Below are 22,865 nucleotides of genomic sequence, written 5' to 3'. Positions count from 1 at the left end.
AGGCCAGTTGCCATTGGTCCCAACAACGGGAATAGGTTGATGCCATATGCCAGAGGTACACCACGAGCTGTGAGTTTGCCCCATGACGGACATTACGAGTGGCCACAACCTGGGTGCACATTCTTGCTGGCAAGAATGCCAGGTGTGGGTGCAACCCTCGTAGCCTAAGACAGGGAGCTCACCATTCTTTGGTGCTGGCTATAGAAAAACATCAACTAGCCTAAGACACGGGAAATGGCCAGTGCCTGTGATTCTCATTTAAAACAAAAAGGGGGAGATGTAGAGAGCCGTGGAAAGCAGAGACATCTCTGGCAATCCGATGCTCTCACAAGTTCTGTAATTTACTGTCTTTGTGTGAGGGGAAAGCGCGCGAAGTCACAAGCCCTTCCCGGGGCATATAGATTTTGTGGGCAATTAACAAACCAGATATGTACACATCACTCCAGGGGGTATTTAACCAGGACCTTCCCGGGGCTCGGGGCCTTTTCTCCCAGCCGGTTTCCACCAGCCGGCCCTTTTCCAGCGGGTCTTTCCTCTATAACATCGTAATAAAGATCTGCTGAAGAACTTTGGTATCTGTGTTATCTCGCTGGCGAGTACACGCCACCGACAATTGAAGGCTTGGGAGTCACCTTTCTGGTTTCCCCATGGCAGCCCACAATGAACACAGGCCTCTGGTATGAGGAAGAAAACTACCTTACCTATCTCCATGAGGAAGATTGTTGCCAGAAAACACTGAGCCACCAAGAAGCAAAGAGTGAATAAAAGACAGAGGCCAGCAGGTGACAAGTTTCTGAACCAAATTAGTGGTTCCCCAAGATTCTCAGACCATTCCTCAGCTTCCCGAGACTGGGTCTGAGAAATCATGTATTTATGTCTAGCTGCTTGATGAAAAGGATGTCCACAGACTTGTACTGAAGATGGAACATGCTACAGCTGCCTTCCCCCCACTGCCTCTCACTGACACACAGGGATTCCAGCTGTGTTCCACAACTGCCCTTCTTTTGTCCATAGAGGCTCCAGCCTATTGCCCACAACTGCAAGAGACAGCTTCCAACTGCTCACACACCCCACAGAAGCCATTGACTGAATGCCTGTTACCCCACATATCTGGCCAACAAAGCGCTCCATGAGGGTGTGGGAGGTCTCATTCCTCTCTGAGACAATGTCCTCAAGCCTTCAAAGATTTGCATGGGTAGCAGACCCGGTGATGTTTCTGCATGCAATGATCAGATCATCCATCTTGAAACCTAGGTCCACTAGACACCTGTCTATCATGCTTAGCCAAGAATGCTCAGCTCCTGGGAAGGGACTGAATATCACTGGCTGTTCCATACACTTGGTTAAACAAAACACAGGATTGGGACTGGACACAGAGGACAAAGGGCAACCCTGGCATTCCTTTAAAATGTGGCAGAATCCAATCTTTGGGCTTGCTGATCCTAGGTCTTGTATTGAGTGTTGGTTATTGGTCTCTGGGAAGCCTGGGCAGCAGTGGCGCTGTGATGGGGCTGCTGACGGAGACTGTTCTGTGGCCTGTGGCCATATTCACAGTCATCTTCATATTACTGGTGGACCTGATGTACTAGCACCAGCGCTGGCATTCTCGCTACCCACCTGGCCCTGTGTCATGGCCTCTGCTGGGTAACCTGCTCCAGGTGAACCTAGATAACATGCCATACAGCTTGTACAAGGTGAGTGACTTAGTGGTCCATGGTAACTGAGGATATGGTGTCCATAGAAGCAAATAGTGGGGTGTCCTGTCCAGCAGGACATTAAACAGGGGTCCGGGGAGGTCACCTGAAAGAGAGCAGGGGGAGGGGAGAGCAGGCAAAGACAAAAGGAAAGACGACCTGTCTATAATCTGATCAGATCATAATTTTTACTTTTGCACACACAGATTATATACACAAAAAGGCAGGATGTGGGGAAGGGGATGACGTAGGAGCGTAGGTGTTCAGGGGGAGTACAGTTATCTTCCAGAACAGAGTGTCAGCTGGGTGAAGGTTCAGGGGACAGACCACTATGACTCCGCCTATGATTCACTTGTCTTTATCTAAGTTGGTACTATCCACCAAGGTTATCCATCTGCAAGGCCTATGAGCCAGACTTGGCAGCCTTCCACCAAAGCTGTCTGTTTACAATAACTCCCAGCTATCTGTTTCAGTGTTTTTCAACAGAGACCCAAGACTTGGTGCCAGCAGGCATGTATGTCAGGCCTATTGCTGATTTTAGGACTATGGCTGATTTTAGGCCTTCAGTGTATAAGCAGGGCTGTTCCCGACAGTGGGGATCAAACCACAGGTCAAACAGGGATCTGATCCCCAAGAGGGGACAGGCATAGGACTGTTTTGGTGGCAGCTTCTGAGACTTTCTAGGGCAAAAGGATCGAGAGACAAAGTCCAGGAGGTGACTCATGATGTGACAGCAGGGTTCAGTCTGGTTGAAGAAGACTGTAGCCATACAATTCCGAAGTACATTATGATCCTGTCAAAGACATAATCTTGGCCTCCTGTGAGGTCTACTGTACCATATCAGTCAGGGGCTGTGGCTGCCTGAATCTCTAGCTACTGTGTGCTCTCTGGACTCACTGCCCATCTCAAGGAACAAGAGTGTTTTGACATGCTAAGGGACCGAAGGACAGTTTTCTGGCTCTATCTAGGTCACAGCAGGGATGCCATATCTACAGTGATTCCTTTGTTGAACTTAAGAGATAAGAAGCCACAGTGGTAGGAATCCTCACGCAGGGGAAGGAGCTCAGTGAACAGCATTTCCTAGGATATATGAGGACCAAGGGTCAATAACAAGCAACACACACAAACATACATGTACAGAGAGAGAGAGAGAGAGAAAGAGAGAGAGAAAGAGACAGAGAGAGAGAGAGAGAGAGAGAGGTGGACTCACATGCACATAAGCACATACATTCACATATACAAGTGTGCATGTGTAAACATACACAAACATTTACATACGCATATAGAAACTGCCTGTGCATGCTCACGTTTTGACAATGGTTGTACAGTGAGCCTTGATATATGGTCTGTGGGGACTTCCACTTCCTATGTGCTCTGTCCCTCTACTTCAGCTTCAAACCCACTATGGTGATGTGTTCAGCCTGCAGATGGCCTAGAAGCCCATGGTTGTGATTAGCGGACTAAAAGCAATACAGAAAGTGCTGGTGACCTATGGAGAGGACAATGGTGACCACCCTGCACTGCCCATCTTTGAGTACCTGGGTTTGAAACCCAAATCCCAAGGTAAAGGGCTGTGAACAGTGCAGATGGCTTCGGAGATATGGCAAAGAGCAGAGGAAGCACGGGACACAAATGTGGGTGGGAATGCAGTCAAGCAATTTCTGAAAGTCACTGAAATCCAGGTGACTACCCAGAAGGCATGCACTGCATTGTGGTAGCAAGATTTTGAGAGGCTCATGACTGGGACAAAACCCAGAGGAGAAGAGAGATGATGAGAGAGGAGACAGCATAGCTGGGCATCCTTGCTTACACACAGATGTGTCTACAGGTGTGGTCCTTGCACCTTATGGTCCTGAGTGGCGAGAGCAGAGACGATTTTGTGTGTCCACCCTGTGCAATTTCGGCCTGGGCAAGAAATCTCTGGAGCAGTGGGTGACCAAGGAGGCCGCCACCTCTGTGATGCCTTCACTGCCCATGCTGGTGGGTGACAGGTGAGGGATGTAGTTGGGGACAGGGAGACATGGGCAGTCCATGGACTTGCTCGTATCTCCACTCTATCTCTACTCCCAAGGCGGTCCATCAATCCCAACACCATGCTGAACAAAGCTGTGTGCAATGTGATTGCATCCCTCATTTTTGCCCGTCGCTTTGAATATGAAGACCCTTACCTCATCAGGATGCTGAAAATACTGGAAGAAAGTTTGTCAGAAGTCTCTGTCTTCTTTCCTGGGGTAAGAGTTCAGGCATACTGATCATGTCATTTCTGTGCATTCTGTCTTCCCCGGGAAGCTGTGTGCCAAGGCTGTGGAAGAGGCCTTGTGGGGATCAACTGCAGGAGGATACAACTGTTGAAAACTGTTCAATGACAGGAGGAGAAAAGTGGACCAAATCAGGATTTCCAGAAAGGGAGAGAACATGGTCCCTCAGTTTTCATGGAAGACACAAAGCCCGTGGTTATCGCCAGAGTAGAATATTCCTACTGCTTACCTGGGTCTCCGAGACTATTTAGGTGGCTCTTGCAAATTTAACAATTAAGGAGGAGGCAGGTTACATGTGGGGACAGACAGGCTCTGAGTCCACTGTAAAGGAGGCCGGCACTGAGCCTGGTCCAGGTAGACAGTGAGCATCACTAGCACTGAGGAGCCAACCAAATGGTGAGTGGGTAAGAGCTTGTCAAGCAAGCCTGGAGACCTGAGTTTGATATGTGGAACCCATGGAAGATAGAGACAATTGACTCTACACATTGTCCTGTCATTTACACCCACCGTGGCACAGCAGCCCCATACGTGATCATGAGTCACTAATAATTATCTGAAGAGGAAGCTCTGAGAATTCCTGTGTCCCTACAGGTTCTTAATGCATCCCAGGGCTGGCTGACAAAATCTTCCAAGGTCAGAAGACCTTCATAGCCATAGTAGATAACCTGTTGACTGAGAATAGGACCACATGGAACTCTGCCCAGCCACCCCGAAATTTGACTGATGCCTTCCTGGCAGAGATAGAGAAGGTAATTGGCTGCTCCAAGTGATGTAGCCAGGGACTGTGGGCTGGTGTCCTGGGAGCTGTGAGGCCAGAAGGATGTCATCCTGTGCATCACCATGTTACTCAGCACCTGGGCTGCCTGGGGGACAATGGGAGACCAAGTGGAGCTTTCTCTCCCTACTGAGCCCACTGTTTCTTCCTGGACCAGGCCAGGGGGAATCCTGAGAGCAGTTTTAATGATGAGAACCTGCGCATGGAGGTGGGTGACCTGTTTTCTGCAGGGATGGTGACCACATCAACCACACTGTTCTGGGCCCTGCTGCTCATGGTATTGAATCCGGATGTGCAGCGTAAGTCTGGCTGGGGTTGGGAGAGAGGTAGAGGTACACTCCCCAGATGACTTGAGATACTTAACTTAACCCAGACCCCAGTTCTGCTCACTGATGTCTTTCTCAGGTGGACTGAGTCCTTAACATGGTTGTAAGACAGGGAAGTCCTCTGTCACTGTTTCACTGAGGGTATACTGTCCCTCCAGGAAGAGTCCAACAGGAAATCAATGAGGTCATAGGGCAGGTGAGGAGTCCAGAGATGGCAGACCAGGCCCGCATGCCCTACACCAAAGCTGTCATCCTTAAGGTGCAGTGCTTTGGGGACATTATTCGAATGAATTTTCCACGCATCACGAGTCGTGACATTGAAGTGCAGGACTTCCTCATCCCCAAGGTAGGCCTGGGCCTGTTAGTATTTCATCATGACCACTGTCATACAAGGGCAGGAGAGATCACTACATACAATTCTCAACATGTTCACAAGGACCACACTGCATGCAGGCTGCAGCCTTCAAGAGTCGGGAAAGGGAAATGGCAAACAAAATGGCAAAAGATCACTTAATGGAGCATTGCACCCAGGGATGGTTGCTGGGTTGGCCACCCATGGGAGATCTGTCACAGGGCTCACCAAGATTCTGAGAACCTCTGGGATTTGGATTGAATGAGGGAATGCAGTGAGTGCAGGGAAGAAGTTATGCATGTGGACATGGTTACTATGGTCTAGGCAGCCCAACCCCAGTCCCTGTTCATACCATGTGCCTTCTGCCAGGGGACGACCTTCATCCCCAACCTGTCCTCTGTGCTGAAGGATGAGACTGTCTGGGAGAAGCCCCTCCACTTCCATCCTGAACACTTCCTGGATGCCCAGGGCAACTTTGTGAAGCAAGAGGCCTTTATGCCATTCTCAGTAGGTGCCTCTGGGGTGCTTGGCTGCCTGTCTGTCCCCAGGGTGTATCAGAGGGTGGAGCCCCAATCAGATCTGAGACTGACTGAGCCTCTCTCCCACCCACAGGCCGCCGAGCATGTCTGGGGGAGCCCCTGGCCCGCATGGAGCTCTTCCTCTTCTTCACCTGCCTCCTGCAGTGCTTTAGCTTCTCAGTGCCTGCTGGACAGCCCCGGCCCAGTGACAGTGGCACTTTGTCTTTTCCAGTTGCCCCCTCCCCCTACCAGCTCTGTGCTGTAATAAGGGAGCAAGGACATTAATTCCAGACCTGCTCTGCAGGGCAGGCTGAGCCATGCAAAATAAACCAGTCTTGTGACAGCTGTGTCCTGATTCAACCCAACCCTGTCTTGCTGGGTCCTCAGACAACACTCTCCAACCACCCTTTCCCAGCTGCCTCATCCCTCCCCAGGAGACAACCTGACTGCTGAGATTGAAGAGTGTGCTGGGTCTGGACCATTGGCACAGGGCTACAGTTTCAGCACTTGGGATCCCAAATCAGGAGGATCATGTGTGTGCAGCTATCCTGGGGTATACAGCAAGGCCTAGGTCAGCCTGGGCTTTACAACCAGGAGAGTCTGCCTGGGAAAACTAAAGCAGAGCTACGAAGAGGGTACACCAGGAAGACAGGAAGAGAGAGGGAGAAAGGAAGGAGGAAGGAAAGGAAGAAAAAGGCAGGCTGTGGTCTAGAGTGACAGCTGACCCTGTGTCAGGCATGAAGACCCATCAGTGGTGACCAGGTTGGTGACAAACTGCAGGCAGAAGTCAGGTCTCCATGGGTCTCTGGGACAGCTGTAGCAGGCTTCCACTAAGAGTCAGCACTGCTCCTGTCTGGGGACATGACATGGTGGTGCCCAAGACCCTGTGGTGACATGAGTGAGTGGAAAGGCTCCAAGAGACAGGAAGGCTGTTGTCCTCACAGTAGTGACTGCAGAGAAATGACAGAGAAGAAAAGCAGCAGCAGGCAAAGAGACAGCAAACCTCAGGGAGTCTGGCACACTCCCAGCTGTCTGTCAGATGTATTAGAGGGTGGGATTCCCAGTCACCAGTGTGGCTCAGGCTGAGGACATGGCTCACAGGGAACCTCAGTGAGTCTCACTGTCCAGGGGCCTGGTGGGTGCCAGAGAGATTTAGCATACACTTGGCTCAACTGTCTCCACACGCTCCAAGTCACACTCAGATAACCAGGGACCACATGCCTAAACCCTGTTGCAGGTATGAATGGTGCCACATGTCTCTGAGCCCCAGCTGTGCAGAGACACTGCTATCAGCATGTCCTAGGTTCTCAGTCAAGGTCTCCCACAGCCTAACAGGACTCAAGCAACTTATCTTGGAGTGAAGGACAGAACTCCCTAAGCTGAGGTTACCCTTCAGCCCTGTCCACACTCCTTGACATACCAGGCAGATTGATGCAGTTGTTTGAGCACCTTTTTTGTTTTATTTTTGTCAGGCATCACTAATATCCACCAGCATAACCATTTTACTTCTTGTGGTGTTGAGGATTGATCCCAAGGCCTTATGTGTTCTCAGTCAGAACACTCCAGTGCTCCATACCCAAGAGTTATGTGTGTGTGCTCATGTGTGTATCATGTAGTCACTTATGTGTGGCATATGTACATTTGTGTGCAGGCATGTGTGGTGATGTAGGTTTGTGTGTATTGGTATGTGTATATGCTATGAATTCATGTATGTGTACATGTCTGTGTGTACAAGGGTGAATATTCATGTGTCTGTAGGGGTGATATTTAGAAAACAATGCCTGGTCTGGCTTGCTCCTGGGCAGCCACGATGTTCTCGCTGCACTTCGGCTCTGACTAGGACTCTGGCTAGCTAGATGCACAGGCGCTGACACTCACGAGATTCCAGCATGGGGGATGGCTCTGCCAATATCTGCCAGCCTTGAAGTACCCAGTAGAATTGAGACTCTTGAAGCTAAAAGATTACCTAAAGGATTTATATATTTAGAAATACTCAATCAACAATATTCCCACACAATTAGATTTGTTACCCAATATCTGACCCTTTGATAGAAGTTGCTACCCTGGACAGCTTTAGACCAATTCCTGGCTCTCCATGGCTGATAGCGTTCCTCTTCTCCTCCCCTTCTTCTCTTTCTCTCTCAGCTCCACCTCTTCTTCTACTGCCAAATCTCGGACCTCCACTGTGAATACAATGTAACAGGATAAGTATCCTGCTACATATCACCTTTTCTGTTAGAATAAAACAGAAAAAAAACTTTCCCTCAAAATATAATTAGGGCATAACTATCACCAATTTTTAATACTAATGAACAAGACAGACCTAATACCCAGTCCAATGTTCTCAATAAAAAGACCATTGTCATCTATCTTGACTTAATAGACTGTAGTTCTGTACCTGACTTATATCTTGGCTTTAGAATGAATGCCATCTGAAAACCATCCTCTCAAATCTGTCCTCTCAAAGTAAATAGGCTGGGTTGGCTAAGAGACTATTAGTCATCAACCTGATAAGAAATCCAGAATGACTGAATTAACTGAAGAAATGGGAAACACAAAGCATAGTTTCCAAAACATAGTCAATTATATTACCTGGACACTCCCTTATGCTACAAAATATTGAAGCATCTAATATTCTGCCTTCCGGCCCAGGATCATCTGACAGACCTACAATACAGAATATTGAAGGTCTGATCACTCTGCCTTGGCAGATATAATCAGTGGACTATTCTCCAAGTGTGTCCTTTTCCTGGACAGTATTTTGTCTGTAGATGAAAAGAGGCAGTTTGCCTACTGGCTGTCTCACCACTACTGGAGGAACCCCAAAGATGCTCAATTTCTTCCTAGAATCCAAGAAGAGGAATCTTTCAAGAGCAGTCAAGTGATTTTTAATAAAGGAATGTCTGTACTTTCAATTCTTTGGACTTCTGATTTTTTTTAAAACTAATAATTTTGTAAATCAATCTGGACTATTGTCTGTTAATTACCTATTTCTAATTAAAATCTAGAAAACACACTAACAATAAACTCAGAGCTATGAATTTGTTATAGGCCCTTACTGACATTGTTTAATCATCTAAAAGCAGTTCAAATAAACAGCTAAAGAAGGATTGAGTCTAAGGATTGTACCCACAAATTTGGAATAGAAGAAATTATAACAATGAAACCCTTGAATTTACAGCAAAATATGATTTGTACCATCTAAGACATTATAACTTCAGCTTAGTAACAATTATACAGATTTATACCAGTAAATATGGCTATACAATCAATTCTAGCTGTTCCTCCCTGTTCCAATAAAATCATTACTTTCCCCTAGAAATACAGCCTAATATTAACCACATCAGTCGCCAAGCCCAGGGAATTGGGGCCCAAATTCTTCATAAACTTTTTCAAGCTGAATTTAGGTATTGAGATATTTGAAGAGGGGCAGGGGAAAGGGTAAATAGGGGAGTTAGTAGGCCTAAGAAGGCCACACCAGCGGTTTATAAGGCTCTGATGTCTGTGTCTTAACTGGATCCAGCTGGAAGTCCAGGACATCAGGAGTTCAAGCAGGTTAGTTCAGCATGTTCTGACAAGGAGATCCATTCACCAAGGCTGTATATTCTGTAATACACAAATCTCAAAACAAATTTTAGCCTCATCAAGATAATTTTGTGTTTGAGTCTCTGAAATTTAGTCTTCTGGAGGCCTACCTCTACCATGTCTGATCCATATAATTCTGGAAGGTATAACTACCTTAATGGCCTCTTCTGAAAACACACAGACAAAGCCTTTTTCCCAAATCAGAATATCCTTGAACCAGTAACCAGAAAAACCTTTATCTTGACCTATTTTCCAGAGGAAAAATATAGCTACACAACTCAGAATCACACCCATTTTGAAAGTTAAAGCAATCTAAAATGAATGAATATGTAATGTATTGTATATTTTCAGTTCAATCCTATTTTGCCAAGCAGAAACTAAACCCAGAATTCCAGTTGGGCCCACATTAGACAGAACCCGAGTATCCTGTGAGGCAATATAACTTTATACCATTTTAATATACCTGACTTATATTATCTTTCTGTTGGACTCTCTACCTAGAGCAGGTTTTTTATTTATACCATCGATCAGTTTGGCTCTCTGTCTGGAGCAGCCTTCTGGTTATTTATTTATATGTAAGTCTATTATAAGAGCCACAGACAAATTTTATTACCTGATCAAATCAGGCAATGAATATCACTATACTCTGGACCTGGAGTCAGTGATAATTTTCCCTATCTTTCCCTATCTAGTTCTGAACCCCAGGCCAGATTTTCCACGTGATTCCAACAAATCTGTTTATAAATTTTTTCCTAAAAGCAAATACTCTCTATATTGTAAATTCACAGTTACATCAGATAACACTAACTACTCCAAAATGGAGGCTTATTCATTTGGCTCTCTTGACTCAGAGCAGCCTGCAATTCACTCAGCAGGGGACCTGCCTGCAAGCAGCTTCTTGTTCAGAGTTCCTGAGCTAAAGTCGCTTGAAACTTATCAGAGCTACTCACTCACTTTTTAAAAATAAAAAATAAAAAATACAACTTTAACTATCAGTTGAATTGTCTTAAATTTCAAACAATACTCTTTCCCCTAATTGCTGCTCCACTTGTAGGGGTGATGTTTAGAAAACGGTACCCGGTCTGATCCAATTAGCTCAGTAGGTACACCACAAAACTCTCAATCTCAGGGTAGTGGGCTCATGCCCCACATTGGGCACAACTTTTAGAAGTGGTATTTAGAAAACTGTGCCTGGTCTGGCTTGTTCCCAGACAGTCACCATGTTTTCGCTGCTCCTCAGCTCTGACCACAGCTCCGGATAGCTAGATGGGCAGGCCCTGGCACCCACGAGATGCCAGCATGGGGATGGCTCTGACAATCTACCATGCTCCATGTACAAAGCTCAGCTGAATCCCAGACAATGTCTACTATCATCATAGTACCTGGTAGAAATAAGACTCTCAAAGCTTAATGATTTTCTGTCTGCTTGCAGGTAGAATTCATATATTTAGAAATGTTCAATCAAGAAGATGCCCACGCAATCAGAGTTGTTACCCAATATCTAACTTTTGATAGAAGTTGATACCCTGGACAGCTTTGGACCCATCTGTGGTTCTCCATGGCTGATAGCCTTCCTCTTCTCCTCCCCTGTAACAGTCCATTCTGCTACTTTGTAATGGCCAGTTCTGCTGCTCTGGTCAACAGGTCAGGGTCTAGCAAGAGAGAGAGTGGGTATGGAGGGGCGAGACACGAAAAATGGAGACAAGACAGAGTCTGATCAAGTCTCGTTTATTGAAAGGAAATCCTGGGTATTTATACCATTTACCACGTGCCTTGCCCTTGTGGACAAGCTCAGCTGAAGGCACTGTGTCATGTGCCTAGCAGCGTGGAGACCCCGTGTACCTAACTGCTGGTGGCACTAAGCAGCAAAACAAGATGTTTACCAGAGTGTGTTCAGCTATTGTGGGCTTTTGAAAACAAGTCTCTTATCAGGGTATATGGCTCGAGATGGCTGTAAAGATGATAGCCGTTTTTAGCTAAGGGTCAGCTCCCAAAACTCCCCTTCCTCTATTTCTCTCCTCCTTGCCTCTCTTTCCACACCAGCTCCACCTCCTCTTCTACTGCCTAATCACTGAACTCCACTGCAAATACAATGTAGCAGAATAAGTATCCATGTGTCTGTATCTGAATTATATGTATCTGTGTGATCAAATGTCTTTGTGTGTGAAAGTGTCTGTATGTGCAAGTGTTATGTGTATGTGTGTCCATCTCTGTATGTGTTTCTGCATGTAAGTGTCTGTGTGTGTATATCTGCGTGTCTATGTATGAATACATGTGTGTATCTTTGTGTGTACCTGTATGTGTGCATGCCTGGGTGTGTGTGTGTGTGTGTGTGTGTGTGTGTGTGTGTGTTGTGTGTTGTGTGTATGTGTGTTCTGATGCTCCAGCCTGTGCATCTATGTGAGGATGTGAGAGGTCAAAGTCAAGTTTCTTCCAATATACCCTTTTGTTGGGTTGATGTGTGTGTGGTTTCTAGACTAGTGGCTAGGTTGATGTGTTTCCTGCATCTCGACAGAGGCACCAGGAAGTTTGACTGTGCTCTCTCTATGCTTGGGTGGGCGTCAGGTTATGGGAAGCCTTGAGACCTGGCTGCAATGGAGTGAAGGAGTGCAGTCTGATGTCCCAGGGGTGCCAGAGCTAGCTCATTTTGTTCTTGGGCTCTTGGGCACTCACATTGGGCTATGAGAGCTGAGGAAGAACTGGAAAAGAAGGGGGTGGACGGGCTGCATTGGCCCACAGCCGAAGAGAAAGAAAGTGAGAAAAGCACTGGATATATCCCTTGAGGATGAGACCTCTTGGTTTGCTGCAGTGGCTCTCTTGACTGGCTTGGGTTGGTGATCTCCTTGGCTGGGAATGCAGAGAGGTCTTCTAACAGAGATTAGACAGCAGCTCTCTAGGCAAAGGCCTACTCCACAGTTTCCCAATGCAGATTCCGATAAATGAAACAGTCCATGGTTTGAAGATGTTTATTATAAAGGCTGAAAGTAGATGAAAAACTGTACTCCAGGGTTTTCAGGACTATCTTTTGTAGGAAGGAGGGACTGGGAAGGAATGCTTAATTGGCTACACCCTTCTGCACTCAATAATATGGAAATATGTCTTGAGGCTCCATGGACTTTAGTCTCACCCTCTAACTATGGAGGAGCTAGGGGTTGTTGTCCTACATGGCTAAAGAACATTAGTCTATGGAGGGCTGTGGTCTTGTCTCAGGAGCCTAGATTCTGGGAGCATGGCAGAAAAACATGCTGTCCCTTGCTGGGGTCTCCAGACATTTCTAGTCAGTGGTTGACCAGACACCAGGCTACCTTTCATGATCCTACACCCTTTCACCTTTAATATTTGAGAACATGGCATTCATCCTTTCAGGGAGACTGGCTGGACAATGATGAGGATGCACCAGGCCCTGCCCCAGTGCTGTGGTGACTGTCACACAACACAGAGCCCAGGTGTGTGCATTGGTGCTAGGATCTTCATGCCCCCTCAGCAAGGCCTCTACCCCATGAGCCACCACTGCAGCCACCTGCCTTCAATCCCCTGGATATGATGTCAGAAGCAGCATTCCTGAAGCACATGGCCGGTACCATTACTGTCCTTACTTAGACTGATTGTTTCTTTGGATGTTTTTCTCCTTCCTTTTTTCTGAATGTTTGGTTCTACTCTACTGATTTCCAGAATTGCTCTACAACCTGACATCCAATGAATAGAATCAGGAGGGTACAGGCACCAGAGCCATGCATACTAGCCTCATTACAGATGTCAGGACTTATCTAGATACTAGAGTCCCCAGTTCATCCTGAGATGCTGTGGTTAGTTAAGGTCATAGACCTATGGGCCGAGCTCTCTCTAAGGAGCCACAAGGGGCAGCTAATGTAGCTCTGGCACAAGGAGAAGTCTGCAGGCTTTGAGGATCCCTCTGCCCTCCTCCTGAATGGTTCAACCCTGGCATCTGATTGAACGAATAGTGAAAGGAGCCATCCTGTCCAAGGGACTGAAACTCAAATACACAGAGAGGTGTCTTTCAATGCCTGGCCTTAAAACTGCCATAAACAAATGCTTTAACATTGAGCTATATCACTGACACAACTGTAGATGGGGGGCTTTAGAAGGAATTGAATAGGTGTGAGAGAGTTATTATTTCTTTGTTTTGTTGTGTTTTTTGAGACAGAATTTTTCTCTGTGGTCATGGCTATCTTAGAACTCACTCTGTAGACCAAGCTGGCCTCAAACTCAAAGATCCACCAGCCTCTGACGCCAAAGTCATAGAATTAAAGGGATTCTCCACCACCTTGCTAAAAATGTTTTTTCATTCGATAAATTTTGACTACTCCTTTGCTTCCCGAAATTCTCCCAGATCACCCACCAAGAGTTCCTTTTACTTAATGTCCTTGTTAACTATCATTAATCCCCTCTCTGCTGTCTCTGCATGTGCCAGTCCTGTGAGCTGGACTCAAGCTAGTTTTCTCTGGGAAGAGAGAGCCGAGATAGAGAAGATGCTCCTGGCAGACTGGCCTGTGGTGTGATGTGTTCTGTGGGAGGGCCCAGCAACCAGTGGATGCTGCCACCACTGGCACATAGTCCTGAATGATATAAGAAAGAAGTCTAAAAAGCCAGTAAGTAGCACTCCTCCCTGGTCTCTGCACTGGCTACTGCCTGGGGTCCCAGCCCTTACTCCCCTAAATGATGGTATTATAACCTCTAAGATGAAACAAGCACTTTCCTCCCACTGTTGTGTTAGAACACAGTGATAAAAACCAGGCAATGGCAGTCTGGATCTACTCCAGTTGTTTCTTCCTCTGATTTTCCTATGTATATGTATTAGAGGTGCTGTGGGTTGAGCCCAGGGTTTGCAGCATGCTCTTCACACTTCTGGTCTCTTGGAAGTGTGGGAGAGTTGATGGTTTATTTCGTTATTGGTGTACTTTGCATAACATTGTTTTCATTCACCTTAACGTGTCCGATACCCTTTGCATTTTGACCCTCTGGTTGTTTGAGAACATGGTTGCTAATTTCCACATGCCTGTCCTGTGTCCATTTCACTACTTAAATGAGATTTACAGCCTCATTCCACAGTGGCAGGAAATATCCTTTCACGAATTTTTTGGAGTCAGGGTACCTCTATGCAGCCCAGGCTGGCCTCGAACTCCCTATGTAGAACAGACTGACCTTGAACTCAGAGATCCATCTTCCACTCTTTTTGACACTATGGCACCACCAGATCTACAGGCACAACCATAGGGACCTCTGAGTGTCCTCCACTGACTCTGACTCCTTTCATGGATCGATAACTTTATTGCTCTTATCCACTGTAATTTTCAAAAATCCCTATAATCTCCCTCTCAGAGATACCATTGCCAATATTTCCTCCTTTACCTTTGCCATCATAACTTCTTCCACCTGCATTGCATACAGCACCTTAGTTTCCATATCCTGGTGTACCATCACCATATCCCCTCTACTGCCATAACCAAGGCGTCACCACAGACTGGTCTACTGCTCTATGCAGGACACCACCATGGCTTAGTCTTCTAAGCTCCACCAACACCACAATCATTCAGAAAACCTCCAGCTGCTCCTCCAGAGCTCATCAGATGGCCAGAACTCCCTGCCTGACCTCTCTGTAATCTTATAGAATAAGATTCTTATTTAGAAAGGCCTGTTCACCCCAAAGTTATGCCCTTTAACTGTGGTATTTCTCAACAATTTTACCAAGTGTAGTACGACCATCACAAGTTACAACAATTAACTCTCCTTTTTCACTCCACCTTCAACAATGACTAATGTCTCAGTCTCCAGAAACTCTATTATCCTAACGTCTTCTACAACTCTATCCACAAACATTTTCTTTACTGTTCAATGAGCAGCGGGCTCTACAGATTCCTATGCAGAGAAAACTCTTGATGGAAATACTAGGTATCCTTCAGCCTTGTTTGGTCCAGCACAAATCCTGGCACCTACCTCAACACAACAGGAAGTCACAATACCAAACCCAATGGATGCCTTGTTGGGAAGGTCTCTCATTTCCAAGTCATGACTCAAAATGTTCTCTTCAACAAAGACCAGGAATTTTAAAGCTCTAAAAACCAATGCAAAGCTGCCTCAATTGTTGTGGATGGTTGGGATCATGGCTCTCTGTTCATAGAGCCACACTTGTCTCATCCTCCTCAGTCTCAGTCTGGAACCTGATATTGTGATCCTGTACTTCATTCCTTTCCCTTCATTTCTGTCTTGGTACTATTTTCTCATTCTTTATTATGAAGGTTAAGTCAAAATATTTACAATTCCTGCAGTTTGTTACCTACAGAATGTGCAGCTCAAGCATTGGTTCTGTGGTTTCAGATTCCATAAGTAGCAACACATGGTAATGGACCACAGTACACAGTGGCCTTACACCATAAGGGTTACAGAACTCTCCAGGGATGAAAGTGTCACCAACTCAAGCCAACCTCAGCCATCCTTTGCCCAAACTAAGCTTTCCCCATGCCATATGCAAGAATCACTGTCATTCCAGTGAATCACATCGGACTTTTCAGGATGCTTAGGGAAATGGGAACACCTAAAGATGACCCTGAGACACATGTTAGTCCTGATTTGAATGAAACAAGGCAGATGGAAGGTAGAAAAGAGAATAAACAGTGCACATCAGTGTCTGGGAGAAACATGCCAGGTTGCATCTGACCTCTTCCAGTGGAGTCCAAAAGACAGTGATCAAGTATCTGTTAACATGTGTGTAGAAAACTGAAAACCTGGGAGCACTTTGGCCTGGAGCAGCAGTGCTTGATGGCCAGGGACTCAGTCCCAGCTTCCAGTTGTGGACATGGTACTCCTGTGCTGCTGACAAAAATATTCAGACCCCAATCTCCATAAAGTCACATGACCTGACAGACCTCAGTTGTTCACATAGCTGACAAGACATGGACTGAAGATGAAAGGAAGTGTACAGTGCCAGCAGGCAGATGATTAGCAGGGCATCCAGGTCCTCTCCCAAGAGCTGGAGACAGAGAGGAAACCCATTACAGCACACCAGGTATGACATCCCTCACTGGCTGTGCATTTACCTCAAAAGGGCTCACTTACCTGATGCAGGAAAATCCAGCCTGAGCCGGCCAATCACCCACTAGGGACAGCACCCAGTCAGCACCACTGCTTCTCTTTAATAATATCATGAATAACACAGACAGGTAGAGATGAGAGGCCAAATCACATGTTTCTCCCAGCACCGACACACAGGTTTAATCATCAGGCACCAGAGCATACCCTGGAAGGGCTCTGGAGCAAACCAGGAGGAACCCAGCAGCCTGAAACTGAAAATGACCAAAAAATTGTCTCTCTGATCCCTTTTTACCCATGATCCATGCTGCTGTCTTGACTCAATGTAGGTCTCCTTTCAGTCCAATATGGGACTAGAGAAAGACCTTTAACTCTGCCCCAATCTATGGTGTAATTCCAGGACACAGGTTTCAGCAGAACCAAGAATCATGGACAGTAAGAGGGAGCAGGATTAGAGGCTTCAGGCCAGCAAGAAGCACAGAGTCACCTACAGGCTCCAGGGACACATAGGTGATCAGTGCATGCATGGCATGAGCAGCAGATAGGAGGAGAACAGTTTGTACTATTTCCTGTGGAGCTGCACAGTGTGTTCTCTGCTCAGCTCCTGCCTCGATTCTGCTACACTAGAGGTGCAGTAGAGAGAACCTGTCTAGATTCCACTGTGACTTCTGAACCTTTGATCTTTAGAGATCTGGATCCCCAGCAAGGACAAGGACTAAGCCTCTGCTGACCCTCGTGAATGGAGAGCAGGCATGTGCAGTGTGTCCAGCAGTGCCCAGCTCACAAGCTCCATTTCATTGAAAGCTCAGGAGTCATCTTTCTGGTTTCCCCATGGCAGCCCACAATGACCACAGGCCTCTTGCATAAGGAAGAAATCTACCTTACCTATCTCCATGAGGAAGATTGTTGCCAGAAGACACTGAGCCACCAAGAAGCAAAGAGTGAATAAAAGACAGAGGCCAGCAGGTGACAAGTTCCAAACCAAATTAGTGGTTCCCCAAGATTCTCAGACCATTTCTCAGCTCCCTCAGACTGGGTCTGAGAAATCATATGTTGTATATCTTGCTGACTGATGAAAAAGATGACCACAGGCCTGTACTGAAGATGGAACATGCTCCAGCTGCCTTCCCCCCACTGCCTCTAACTGACACCCAGATATTCCAGCTGCTATCCACAACTGAATATCACTGGCTACTCCCTACACTTAGCTAAACAAACACAGGATTGGGGCTAGACACAGAGGACAAAGGGCAATTCTGGCACTCCTTTATAAGGTGGCAGGATCCAGCCTTCGGGCTTGCTGATCCTAGGTGTTGTATTGAGTGTTGGTTATTCGTCTCTGGGAAGCCTGGGCAGCAGTGGGGCTGTAATGGGGCTGCTGACTGGGACTGGCTTGTGGCCTGTGGCCATATTCACAGTCATCTTTATATTACTGGTTGACCTGATGTACCGGCGCCAGCGCTGGAATTCTCGTTACCCACCTGGCCCTGTGCCACGGCCTCTGCTGGGTAACCTGCTCCAGGTGAACCTAGATAACATGCCATACAGCTTGTACAAGGTGAGTGACTTAGTGGTCCATGGTAACTGAGGATATGGTGTCCATAGCAGCACATAGTGGGGATCGAGCCACTGGTCAGATAGGGATCCGATCCCCAAGAGGAGACAGGCATAGGACTGTTTTGGTGACACCTGCTGGGAATTTCTAGGGCAAAAAGATTGGGAGACAAAGTCCAGGAGGTGACTCATGATGTGACAGCAGGGTTTAGTCTGGTTGAAGAGGACTGTAACCATAGAAATCCCAAGTACATTATGATGTTGTCAGAGACATAATCTTGGCCTTCTGTGAGGTCCACTGTACCATATCAGTCAGGACACCAAGCAGAGAAAGGGGCTGTGACTGCCTGAATCTCTAGCTACTGTGTGCTCTCTGGAGTCACTGCCCATCTCAAGGAACCAGAGTCTCTTCGTGTGTTTTGACATGCTAAGGGACCCCAGGACAGTTTTCTGGCTCTATCTAGGTCACAGCAGGGATGCTATATCTACAGTGATTCCTTTGCTGAACTTAAAAGATAAGAAGCCACAGTGGTAGGAATCGTGATGCAGGGGATGAAGCTCTGTGAACAGCATTTCCACAGCATTTCCTAGGATATACGAGGACGAAGAATCAATAATAAGCAATACACACACAAGCATACATGTACACACACATATACACACACAGAGAGACTCACATACACATACACACACATTCTTACATACATAACATGAGAGAGACAGAGAGACAGAGACAGAAACAGAGAGAGAGAGACAGAGACAGAGAGGTAGAGATAGATAGAGAGAGAGAGAGAGAGAGAGAGAGAGAGAGAGAGGTGGACTAACATGCACATAAGCACATTCATTCACACATACAAGCACGCATGTGTAAACATATACAAACATGCACATACGCACATAGAAACTGCCTGTGCATGCTCACAATTTGACAATGATTGTGCAGTGAGCCTTGATCTATGATCTGTGTGGACCTCCACTTCCTATGTTTTCTGTCCCTCTACTTCAGCTTCACAAACGCTATGGTGACATGTTCAGCCTTCAGATGGTCTGGAAGCTTGTAGTTGTGATCAACGGACTAAAAGCAATGCAGAAAGTGCTGGTGACCTATGGAGACAACACTGGTGACCTCCCTGCAATGCCCATCTTTGAGTGCCTGGGTTTGAAACCCAAATCCCAAGGTAAAGAGTTGTGGACAGTGCAGATGGCTTCCGAGATATAGCGTTGAGCAGAGGAAGCACGAACACGAATGTGGGTGGGAATGCAGTCAAGCAATTCCTGAAAGTCACTGAAATCCAGGTGACTACCCAGAAGGCATGCACTGCATTGTGGTAGCAAGGTTTTGAGAGGCTCATGACTAGGACAGAACCCAGAGGAGGAGAGAGCAGCTGAGAGCAGGAGACAGCATAGCTGGGCATCCTTGCTTACACACAGATGTGTCTACAGGTGTGGTCCTTGCACCATACGGGCCGGAGTGGAGAGAGCAGAGGCGATTCTCTGTGTCTACCATGTGCAACTTCGGCCTGGGCAAGAAATCTCTGGAGCAGTGGGTGACCAAGGAGGCCGCCACCTCTGTGATGCCTTCACTGCCCAGGCTGGTGGGTGATGGGCGAGGGATGTAGTTGGGCAATGGGAGACATGGGCAGTCCATGGACTTGCTCGTATCTCCACTGCATCTCTACTCCCAGGGCGGTCCATCAATCCCAACACCATGCTGAACAAAGCGGTGTTCAATGTGATTGCATCCCTCATTTTTGCCCGTCACTTTGAATATGAAGACCCTTACCTCATCAGGATGCTGACAATACTGGAAGAAAATTTGTCAGAAGTTTCTAGCTTCATTCCTGGGGTAAGAGTTCAGGCATACTGATCATGTCATTTCTGTGCATTCTGTCTTCCCCGGGAAGCTGTGTGCCAAGGCTGTGGAAGAGGCCTTGTGGGGATCAACTGCAGGAGGATACAACTGTTGAAAACTGTTCAATGACAGGAGGAGAAAAGTGGACCAAATCAGGATTTCCAGAAAGGGAGAGAACATTGTCCCTCAGTTTTCATGGAAGATACAAAGCCTGTGGTTATCACCAGAGTAGAATATTCCTTCTGCTTACCTGGGTCTCCGAGACTATTTAGGTGGCTCTTGCAAATTTAACAATTAAGGAGGAGGCAGGTTACATGTGGGGACAGACAGGCTCTGAGTCCACTGTAAAGGAGGCTGGCACTGAGCCTGGTCCAGGTAGACAGTGAGCATCACTAGCACTGAGGAGCCAACCAAATGGTGAGTGGGTAAGAGCTTGTCAAGCAAGCCTGGAGACCTGAGTTTGATATGTGGGACCCTTGTAAGATAGAGACAATTGACTCTATACATTGTCCTGTCATTTACACCCACCATGGCACAGCAGCCCCATACGTGATCATGAGTCACTAATAATTTTATGAAGAGGAATCTCTGAGAATTCCTGTGTCTCTCGCAGGTTCTTAATGCATTCCCGATTCTCCTGCGCATCCCAGGGCTGGCTGACAAGGTCTTCCAACGTCACAAGACCTTCGTGGCCATAGTGGATAACCTGTTGACTGAGAATAAAACCACGTGGAACTCTTCCCAGCCACCCCGAAATTTGACTGATGCCTTCTTGGCAGAGATAGAGAAGGTAATTGGCTGCTCCAAGTGATGTAGCCAGGGGCTGTGGGCTGATGTCCTGGGAGCTGTGAGGCCAGAAGGATGTGTTCCTATGCATCACCATGTAACTCACCACCTGGGCTGCCCAGGGGACAATGGGAGGCCACGTGAACCTCCTCTCCTGACTGAGTCTCATCTTTCTGTCTGGACAAGGCCAAGGGGAATCCTGAGAGCAGCTTTAACAATGAGAACCTGCGCATGGTGGTCATTGACTTGTTCACTGCAGGGATGGTGACCACCTCAACCACACTGTCCTGGGCCCTGCTGCTCATGATCCTGCATCCAGATGTGCAGAGTGAGCATGGCTGGGCTGGGAGAGAGGGAGGGGCACACTCCCCAGATGACTTCAGACACTTGTGGCTCCTAGGACTGACTTAACCAAGAATTCAGTACTGCTCACTGTTGTTTTTCACATGGACTGAGCCCTTAATATGGCTGTAAGACAGGGAAGTCCCCCATGACGGTTTCACTGAGGGGATGCTGTCCCTCCAGGCAGAGTCCAAAAGGAAATCGACGAGGTCGTAGGGCAGGTGTGGCGTCCTGAGATGGCAGACCAGGCCCACATGCCCTACACCAATGCTGTCATCCATGAGATACAGTGCTTTGGGGACATTATTCCAATGAATTTTCCACGCATCACGAGTCATGACATTGAAGTGCAGGACTTCCTCATCCCCAAGGTAGGCCTGGGCCTGTTAGTATTTCATCATGACCACTGTCATACAAGGGCAGGAGAGATCACTACATACAATTCTCAACATGTTCACAAGGACCACACTGCATGCAGGCTGCAGCCTTCAAGAGTCGGGAAAGGGAAATGGCAAACAAAATGGCAAAAGATCACTTAATGGAGCACTGCACACATGGATCTGTCACAGGGCTCACCAAGATTCTGAGAACCTCTGGGATTCGGATTGAATGAGGGAATGCAGTGAGTGCAGGGAAGAAGTTATGCATGTGAACATGGTTACTATGGTCTAGGCAGCCCAACCCCAGTCCCTGTTCACAACATGTGCCTTCTGCCAGGGGACGACCTTCATCCCCAACCTGACCTCCGTGCTGAAGGATGAGACTGTCTGGGAGAAGCCCCTCCACTTCCATCCTGAACACTTCCTGGATGCCCGGGGCAACTTTGTGAAGCATGAGGCCTTCATGCCATTCTCAGCAGGTGCCTCTGTGGGGCCTGGCTGCCTGTCTGTCCCCAGGGTGTCCCAGAGGGTGGAGCCCCAATCAGGTCCAAGACTGACTGAGCCCTTTACCACCCACAGGCCGCCGAGCATGCCTGGGGGAGCCCCTGGCCCGCATGGAGCTCTTCCTCTTCTTCACCTGCCTCCTGCAGCGCTTTAGCTTCTCGGTGCCTGCAGGACAGCCCCGGCCCAGTGACAGTGGCACTTTGGCTTTTCCAGTTGCTCCCTCCCCCTACCAGCTCTGTGCTGTGATGAGGGAACAAGGACACTAATTCCAGACCTGCTCTGCAGGGCAGGCTGAGCCATGCTAAATAAACCTGTCTTGTGGCAACTGCTGTTTCCTACTTCAAACTCAGCCCTGTCTTGCTGGGTCCTCAGACAACATTGTCCAACCACCCTTTCCCAGCTGCCTCATCCCTCCCCAGGAGACAACTTGACTGCTGAGATTGAAGAGTGTGCTGGGTCTGCACCATTGGTACAGGGCTGCAGTTTCAGCACTTGGGATCCCAAATCAGGAGGATCATGTGTGTGCAGCTATCCTGGGATATACAGCAAGGCCTAGGTCAGCCTGGGCTATACAACCAGGAGAGTCTGCCTGGTAAAATTAAAGCAGCCCTCTGAAGAGGGTACACTAAGAAGAAAGGAAGGGTAGAAAGAGAAAGCAAGGAGGAAGGAAGAAAACAAAAAGGCAGGCTGTGGTCAGGAGTGACAGCTGACTGACCCTGCATCACTCATTAAGACCCATCAGTGCTGACCAGGTTGGAACACATTGAACGCAGAGGTCAGCTCTCCATGGGTCTCTGGGACAGCTGTAGCAGGCTTCCACTAAGAGTCAGCACTGCTCCTGTCTGGGGACATGACATGGTGGTCCCCAAGTGCCTGTGGTGATGTGAGTGAG

At 47.5% G+C, this 22,865-nt stretch overlaps 2 pseudogenes across 1 annotated transcript; both read left to right on the top strand.

The window, feature by feature from the left end:
* The first annotated feature begins 1,505 nt into the window (after nt 1-1,505).
* On the top strand, nt 1,506-6,208 carry LOC114640867 (annotated as a pseudogene).
* Nucleotides 6,209-17,899: 11,691 nt separating this feature from the next.
* LOC114640863 lies at nt 17,900-22,239 on the top strand (annotated as a pseudogene). Its single transcript, XR_003714214.1, has 9 exons — nt 17,900-18,113; nt 19,116-19,287; nt 19,553-19,704; nt 19,795-19,955; nt 20,575-20,751; nt 20,934-21,075; nt 21,273-21,460; nt 21,807-21,948; nt 22,049-22,239. The product of XR_003714214.1 is annotated as a cytochrome P450 2D10-like (transcript).
* Nucleotides 22,240-22,865: the final 626 nt, after the last annotated feature.

Source organism: Grammomys surdaster, unplaced genomic scaffold (assembly GCF_004785775.1).
Source record: "Grammomys surdaster isolate TR1022 unplaced genomic scaffold, NIH_TR_1.0 125852, whole genome shotgun sequence".
Classification (NCBI taxonomy): Eukaryota; Metazoa; Chordata; class Mammalia; order Rodentia; family Muridae; genus Grammomys; species Grammomys surdaster.
The sequence above is the reverse complement of the archived record's forward strand: the minus strand, read 5'-3'. Positions and strand labels throughout refer to the sequence as shown.